Source organism: Natator depressus, chromosome 10, assembly GCF_965152275.1.
Source record: "Natator depressus isolate rNatDep1 chromosome 10, rNatDep2.hap1, whole genome shotgun sequence".
Taxonomy (NCBI): domain Eukaryota; kingdom Metazoa; phylum Chordata; order Testudines; family Cheloniidae; genus Natator; species Natator depressus.
The window spans coordinates 74,158,248-74,166,804 of NC_134243.1; the positions used below are offsets into that span (position 1 = coordinate 74,158,248).

At 40.8% G+C, this 8,557-nt stretch overlaps 1 long non-coding RNA gene across 1 annotated transcript in view; it reads left to right on the plus strand.

Annotated features, from left to right (window-relative positions):
- The window catches only part of LOC141995365 (uncharacterized), a 187,769-nt gene that overhangs the window by 29,731 nt on the left and 149,481 nt on the right, over positions 1-8,557 (plus strand). The gene's annotated exons all lie outside the window — the stretch shown is intronic.

Sequence of the window (8,557 nt, forward strand, 5' to 3'; positions counted from 1 at the left end):
AGCAGCAGAGGAATGTTACTACTCAGAGATCCAGGGTTCAGTTTCAGGTTCTGTTGAGGAGTTTACTTTGGTGGTTACAGTCGCCCCCTGTGTCTTTCCCTCAGTGATCCGCTCCATTTTTATCTTCTTTCCAGGCTGTTCTTTTCCTACCTCTCCTACCTATCTCCCCTCTGCATTTGAGTCAGGTTGTTCCTCCTCCTCCTCACAGCATAAGCACCCCCATGGAGGCCACCTGAGAGCACTGGTGAGACAGTCTCCAGTCTCAGTTATGGTGCCCAGTGCCACAACAGTCCCCAACATCAATTACAGGAATAGTCCTGCTCTGTGGGGGTTGAGCATGCCCAGTGTAGTTGGCACAAAGTCCTGTGAGGTAGAGCATAGCCATTGTGGCTGGCATGGAGCTCTATGGGGATGGAGCATGGCCAGTATGTTTAGCATAAAGCCCTGCAGAGGTGGGCATACTCAGCATAAACAGACTATTCAGAGAATTGTCCTGCTAGCCTCTAACAAACCTCTACTGAGCATGTGCAGAGGGTGGATTTTTTTATGAGGGCAGTAAAAGGCACCTCTCCGATCCCAGGGTCACCCTTCTGTCAAATTTGAAGACACTGCTTCAAAGCACGGAGGGCTAGAGCTGCTCGACAGCATGATTATAAATGCTTTTTAACATAGGCAAAACAATTTATTTTCCCCAAACTTCATTCTTGGAAATGACTGAAGCTATTTTTCTGGCACTTTACAAAATATTTCAGCTCAAAAGGAGATACTGAGGGTTGAAAATGTTAGTCCAAATCGTTAAACTTTGGGAAAGCAATAAGTAACTGAAAGCTGAGTCTTATCATGGAAAGCATTAGTCAACCTTAACTATAGACACTGCTGCCCGCTGCCCTTCTATCTTTTTTTTTCCTTTTAAATATTTTTGCTTCACATTCATTTTCAAATTTTAGCAAAAAGTAAAATGATGCAAATACTTAGGGGAAATTTAATATTTGTTTCCTGACAGCAAATCAAATCAAATTCTTCAGGACACATGGAAAGCGGAGGATCATTAGTCAAAAAATCAAAGTACAGTAATACATGCACCCTTCAATAACAAATGAAAAAAACGAGAGCTTTGCCTAGTGGGTAAGGACCTGCACTCTATTCCCTGCTCTGCCACATACTTGAATCTTGACTCTTTTTCTGATGAACTCAATGGAGGGTTTGCCGTCGACTTCCATGGGCAAGTCACTTGATCTTCCTCCACTTAGGTTCCTCTATGTGTAGAATGAAGATAACACTAACATCACATGGCTGGTGTCAACCTTAGTTGATTAATGCTTGTAAAGCCCACTGAGATGGTTTTATAGGAATGCAAAGAATTGTGATTTAAGTAGTGTAGATAGGAGACAGATAAAATCAAACCAGCAGGAGAAGCCAAATTAGAAAATTAATATTGCAATTACAATTACTACAGTCTTGTGTGTATGATGGAAAAGTGAACAGAGGGATGGCCTTGTCCACAATTCTGCCATTCCTGGGTTCTGATTTGTTATATTTCAGGGTTTTTTTGTAATGTAGAGTTTCTTACCCCACAATGGGATAAAAAACTAACTCACAATTTGAAATTTCTCTCTGTATTTGGCCTTTGATAAAAAACTGAAAGCTAAGAAAGTCCTACCATAGCTAAAAATGTTGTAACTGAATAGTCTGAATAGTTCAGGGCAGGGTAGGACAGGTGATCTTGTTATTTCAGAGCAAAGGACAAGACAAGGACCTCTCTAGATTTAGCTGCAGAACAAAACTCTTGACCTCAAGAACTGTGTAAACCTATGTGAAATTCAGATTGCAGTGTTAAGTAAGAGCTGCGTGAACAAAAGACAGAGCTTGTCTATTACATGCTCACATTTTAATTAGGTACTCTAGCTGTGTCTCCTTTGATCTTGAGCTGCAGGTGATAACAAACACCTTGAACAATAGGAATTACAGCAGGGATGAATTTGGCCCACTATGTTTTTCAGTCAGCTGCTGTTTTGCCATTTCAGAGCTTTCCACACCAGAAAGTTATATTAATATAACTTGAATTTTAATCTGCCATGGTTAAGCTGACACAGACGGCTGTGTGGCTACTCTTATTTTGGTTTAGTTAAGCCAGTTTCTAAATGACTTAATTAAACTCAATTGAATTAACCCCCGCTGATATTGAAATAAGACCGTCCACACAGCCTTTAGCACCAGCTTAGCTATGGGTATGACTGCACTTCGAGCTCAGGATGTAATTCCGAGCTCAAGGAGACATATCCTAAAACCAGCTGTAGCCAAGGTGGTGCAAGTGGAGGGAGGGGCTCGCGACTCCAAGGATATGCTCATCCAAACTGCTAGATACATACTCAGGGCAACTAGCCCTCTCCACCCCACCCCCGCTTTTGCTGCCACAGCTACACTTTATCTTTAGTGTGGTAGCTCAGAAATAGCAGAGAATCCTCTCCCCCCTGCCCCCCCTCCCCCCCCACACACACATCACCAGCGTGAAGCATGGACATACCCTATCTCAGTTTAAATTCACACCTTCAGTTATATGGGTACAATTTCCTGAGGCCGACAAGCCCAGGGTATCCAACTATGATGGGTACCACTGCAATCAGAGGTGAGATTATAGTATAGCCAGGCACTAATTTAAATTTATGTAGCACAGCTAAAAATATCCGTGTCTACATAGTGATATGAGCTTCCGTGCAGGCTCCTCAAGCCAACCCAGGACCCTGAGAACATACTCATACTGCTCGCCTGCACTGAAGCCCATCTTCCCTACTATTTTTAGCCATACTAGCTAGATTAAAGCTAGCAGGTATGCCTACCCAAACTGCAATCCCACATTTGATTGCAGTGGAGACATCCCTTATAAGGGTAACAGCTACTATGATGCAGGAGATATTCCCTGAAAAATGCCAGTAGGTTGCCTTCTCCATTGCAGCGCTTCACACATTGGTGTCTCCAAATAAGACAGAAACCTGCTTCCATAGTTGTTTGCTGCTGTCACTTACCATTATTAGTGAGGTGCTGAGCCATGTGCAGTAGTTTTACTTTAAAATAATTTGTTACATTTAGGTATTGAACGGAGTGCTTTGAAGTGCTTCACTCCCAAAGTTGGGAATGCCTCTTATTTAGTGAACTCCCATGGAGTTTCAGTCAAGGGCCTTAACCACAAAACCATCCTTCCTCTTTGAAAGTCTTCTCAGGGCCAAGGGGAAGTAGATGAGGGCAGGCACGTCCTGCCCCTATTTCATATCAACATGGACAAGGGCAGGACAGTGACACTTATCTGATACTCCTCTTGGAGAACCTGGGGGAGGGGCTGAACAAGGTAGAAGCAGCTGCAGCGGGAGGAGCTTATGGCTTGGTGATCAGCATTAGCCTACATGCAGTGTGCTTCTCTGCACCTTTGCTGAAACAGCTAGCAATGCAAACAGATCCCGCCCACTTAATACGGCTCATGGCCACTTCCTGTAGAGATTAACCATACAGATGAATTAATTTTTGGGGGGTCTGGTAGAACAGAGAAATGTTCAGCCGTAACGTTAATATTTCACATATAATATTTAGGTTTGCTGTCGTTTCAGTGCAGCTTTATGCTTTTCCACCCTACAACTATGTCATTACACTGTTGTTTACTGAGCTCTGGGAGTACATGGAAAGATCTGGGTGTGGTTTTTGGAAGCAATTAGGGGTGTGGGTTTTGTTTTGTTTTTTGTAATGTTATTTTAATAAACATTTGGTTCAAAGCTATCAGTAGTTCTTGGAAAATAACAGACTTACTATCAGTGGGTAGCAACCTCTAGAATCCTCTGAGTACAACTGATTGGATGCTTTGTTTTTTGTTCTATTAAAAAAAATATATTTGAAGAATTAGGCCCTGACTCATCAGAGCACTTAAGCCGATGCTAAAGTTCTGGAAGGCACTTACGCATGTGCCAGAAGGCACTGGAACTACTCATATACTGAACTTTAATCACACTTTTCAGAGTGTGATTAAACTTTTTAATCACACTCTTACACACTTTGCTGAATTAGTACTTGAAACCATAAGGAAACCCCTGTAAAAATATCTATTGTTAAGGAACAAGTAAAGCTTGGAAAAAAGTAAATAGCCACATATCAGTCAATGGTCAATTTTCACATGGTGGAAAAAATAGCTGGGCCAGGTCTATATTAACGTCTATTTCCACTGCCACTGGTGAAGCTGCTATGGTGTCAGTGCAGTGAGAGGGAAATTCCTAAAAATGTCGAGCATAGACATAACCTATGGTGCAACCATAGCTAGACCACTTTGTTCATTTCTGAGTACCTCAATGACAGTGACATTGTCAACGAGGAGGCAACTCAGAGACAAAAAAAGGAGACAGAAGAGAACAAGAAGATGATGGTCCGGGACCTGGAAAGAGTAATTTATGAGAAATGAATAAAACAGCGAACTATGTCATGTAAATTGCTAACCATGTCTAACATGGGCCATGAGAACCCCTGCTAATATCTGAAAATGAACACCAAGGACAACGAATTATTGAGAGCCTCATAGCAAGGAGAAATAGGATTCAGTTAAAGAAGGAAAATGAAGATTCAGTTTAAGGAAAAAATGTCTTGATAGTGAGATTGCTATATTCTCAAGCAAACGCTCCAGGGAAATAGTGGAAGATCTATTGCTTAGTGCATTTAAAACTAGTATGATGAAAGCAGTGGCAAATCTATTGTAGGCAGAAATCCTGCATTGGCAAGGGAATAGAGAAGATGATGATCATGATTTAGTTATTTATTAATTACTCTAGGACCTTGCCAATGCAGGATTTCTGCCTTCACTATGGACCAGGACCCCACTGTGCTCGGTGCTGTACAAACACAGAACAAAAAGATGGTTCCTGACCTCTGAAGAATTTACAATCTAAGTATCAGGAGACACCAGATAGATACAGGCAGGCAGGCAGGAATACAAGGAAACAATGAGACAATATTAGTCAGCATGATAAGCAGTCTGTCTCTTCCATCTCTAATATCTCTGCTTCTGGGATTCTAATAACCAGTGTGCAAATCAATAGCTTTATTTTCATTAACATTTTATTTTAAATGTTGGTAGCACCTTTCAAGTAGTGAGAACTCCCAAGCCCCCCCACCTCAGTAGCTGCAGGTAATATCCTGATGTTTCCCTTCATGGTGTTGGCAGATACTGTATATATTAACACATTATGACAGCCGTCTACAGCCTCTTTGAGTCAATCAAATTCTGCTAAACCTAGTCAAAAATTACTATTAACTACTACATAATAATAAAAAAAAACCAATAAATGAAGAATGATACCAGTCCTGCTGTCTTACAATTTTAAGAAGATATTTTCTTTGTCTGTCTGCCTGTCTCTCTCCCCATAATATCTGATTTTTTTCCCCCTCACTTCATCCCTATGAGGTTGGGAAATATCTCAGTTTTACAGATAGGAAACTGAAGCACAGAGAGAGTTCAGCATTTTGAAAAATGGCCAGTGACTCCCGGTGCCTCAATATTTGGAGCCTACCTTCGTCCTGATTTTCAGAGGTGGTTACAAGCTTCAGTTCCCACTGACTTCAGCTAGTGGTGTTGGTGATCAGCACGACTGAAAATTTTGTTGGTTGAGATTGGGGTCCCAAAAATTGAAGTACCCAAGAATCGTAGGACACTTCTGAACATTTTGGCCTAAGTGACTTGTCCCAGGTCACACAGGAAGTCTGTAGCGGATATGGGGCTTGAATCCAGATCTCCTGAGTCCCAGTCCAGTGGCTAAATCACAAAACATATATCCTTTTCGAGGAACCACAATGACTATGTCCCTGGCAGAGTTTTGTGTCCTGTAATCAAGACAATTAATTAAATAAGAACATAAGAATGGCCCTACTGGGTCAGACCAAAGGTCCATCTAGCCCAGTAGCCTGTCTTCCAACAGAGGCCAGTGCCAGGTGCCCCAGAGGGAATGAACAGAACAGATAATCATCAAGTTATCCATCCCCTGTCACTCATTCCCAGCTTCTGGCAAACAGAGGCTAGGGACACCATTCCTGCCCATCCTGGCTAATGGCCATTGATGGACCTAGCCTCCATGAATGTATCTAGTTCTTTTTTGATCCCTGTTATGGTCATGGCCTTCACAACATCCTCTGGCAAGGAGTTCCACAGGTTGACTGTGCGTTGTGTGAAGAAATACTTTCTTTTATTTGTTTTAAACATGCTGCCTATTAATTTCATTTGGCGACCCCTAGTCCTTGTGTTATGAGAAGTAGTAATCAACACTTCCTTATCTACTTTCTCTACACCAGTCATGATTTTATAGACCTCAATCATATCTCCCCTTAGCCGTCTCTTTTCCAAGATGAAAAGTCCCAGTCTTATTAATCTCTCCTCATATGGAAGCCGTTCCATACCCCTAATGATTTTTGTTGCCCTTTTCTGAACCTTTTCCAAATCCAATATATCTTTTTTGAGATGGGGCAACCACATCTGCACACAGTATTCAAGATGTGGGCCTACCATGGATTTATATAGAGGCAACATGATATTTTCTGTCCTATTATCTATCCGTTTCTTAATTATTCCCAGCATTCGGTTCACTTTTTTGACTGCCGCTGCACATTGAGTGGATGTTTTCAGAGAACTATCCATAATGACTCCAAGATCTCTTTCTTGAGTGGTATTAATTATTAAAATTAAAAATGTGTTTGATTAATTTCAAAACAAGGTCCATGACTAGTAGGCAAAGCTTCCTGCACCGTGTGCATATGATGATGTGAAGTAAGATTTTGGAGAGCCTTCTTCCACAAAGGTGGGAATTCAGCATCCCCAAACCCTTTCACCTCACTGAGTCTGGGACCTCCAAAGCCTACCTGGGTCCATTGAAATTCTAGCTTTATTATGCACAGGCAGGGACCCATCACCACTTTCCTTTTCTCCCTCCCCCCAATACAAAAAGGCAAAGACACAGTTTTATGCATAAAATATAAGATAACGAAACATTAAGTTTTCGCATTTTCAGGAAAATGAAAAGTGACAGTTCTGATAGTAATAGTGACATCAGCTCCCCCTCATTGCACCCATTGTAGCTGTAACCGTTCAACTGATGCTGGTTAGTTAATGTTATGAGACAAACTTTTTTCATTTCCTGATTTCTGAGCATGGCAATCTGTAACCTAACATTGTACGACTGCAGTTTCTTTGCTTTCTTTGCATCACAGACCTAATTCAACAGCCATTGAAGCAAAATGCAAGTCTCCCAATAACTTACATGAATGGTGCATAAGGGCCCTATTTTCTGAGTTTGTGTGTCTATATAAAATGCAGTATGTAACATGCCATATATACATAAAGGCACACATATGTATGTGTATATACTGCATGCATGTATAAACATTCTGCTGTGTATGTTTTTATTATCTTGGTTTTTAATCCCACCATCATTCAAAGTCTTACCAAATAGCACTGTGGGCAGCATGCCAGCTCCTTTCACATTCCTGCTAAAGTCACTTGGAATATATCTGAATGTGGCAAAACACATTTGCCAAGTTATGTGCATAAAAACATCCTTTGATCTTCCAGACTCATAAATATGTAATAAAGTACATGATTGCCCTACTGATCTGTCCTCCATCAATCTTATGTCCCTCTTTTATTGATTCATCCAAATAAGATAGGATCAAGGTACAAAAGAGTTAAAGAAGCTATTTATTTTAATGTTTCCTTGGAGAGCTTGCATGTTATTGTGAGTACAAATTACATATATAATATTTCATGAATGATGTTTGAAGCATTAAAAATCACCTCTGCACTTCAAGTTAACACAAAACTCTGGCAGTCAGCCATCTTTTCTTCTCTCTCTCTCTCTCTCTCTCTCTTTTTCCTATTTTTAAATCATATATTAGACTAGTACTGTAATTCATCTTTGAAATGTTCAGGAAATCATACTTTGCAGTAGATTTAGTATATGTCCAAAACCAGGGATTTGAACTCTTGTCCAAAACCAGGGATTATCCAAATTTGTACAAGGGATAGAATGAGGACCAAGGAGAGTGCATAAAGGAGGCATTGCAGAGGTAATGGCAAAAACTTGTCCTGAAAGCTTCCGGGATAGCAATCCTAGCCTTTGGCTTGTGGTTTCTTAGATGTCTTTATACAACAAATTTCAAACACTGGCTACATCAGATGATAAACTCTTGAGGTTGTTAAAAGTGAAATATAGTTGGAAAGAGTAAAAATTATGCAAACCATAAACAGAGTGACTTAAATGGTTGGGTAGTAAAATCTACATTTTGTTTCACAAGGGAGAAATAAGGTGGAGTCTTTAAGTGTTTGAGCCATTAGTCTTGCTTGCCAGGAGAAGAATGTGCCTTTCACCATGGTGCCACTTCTATTGAGCTAAAGGACCATCTGAGTTCAGTTTGACGTATTTAGTGCATCCCAACAGCGGCTGGTTTATGTCTGCTAAAGCAGTTTTCACAACCGCTTTATGGCGCATACTCTTTGGCAGCATAAAAAAGGACCAGTTTTGGAAAGGCACTACTAATGAAT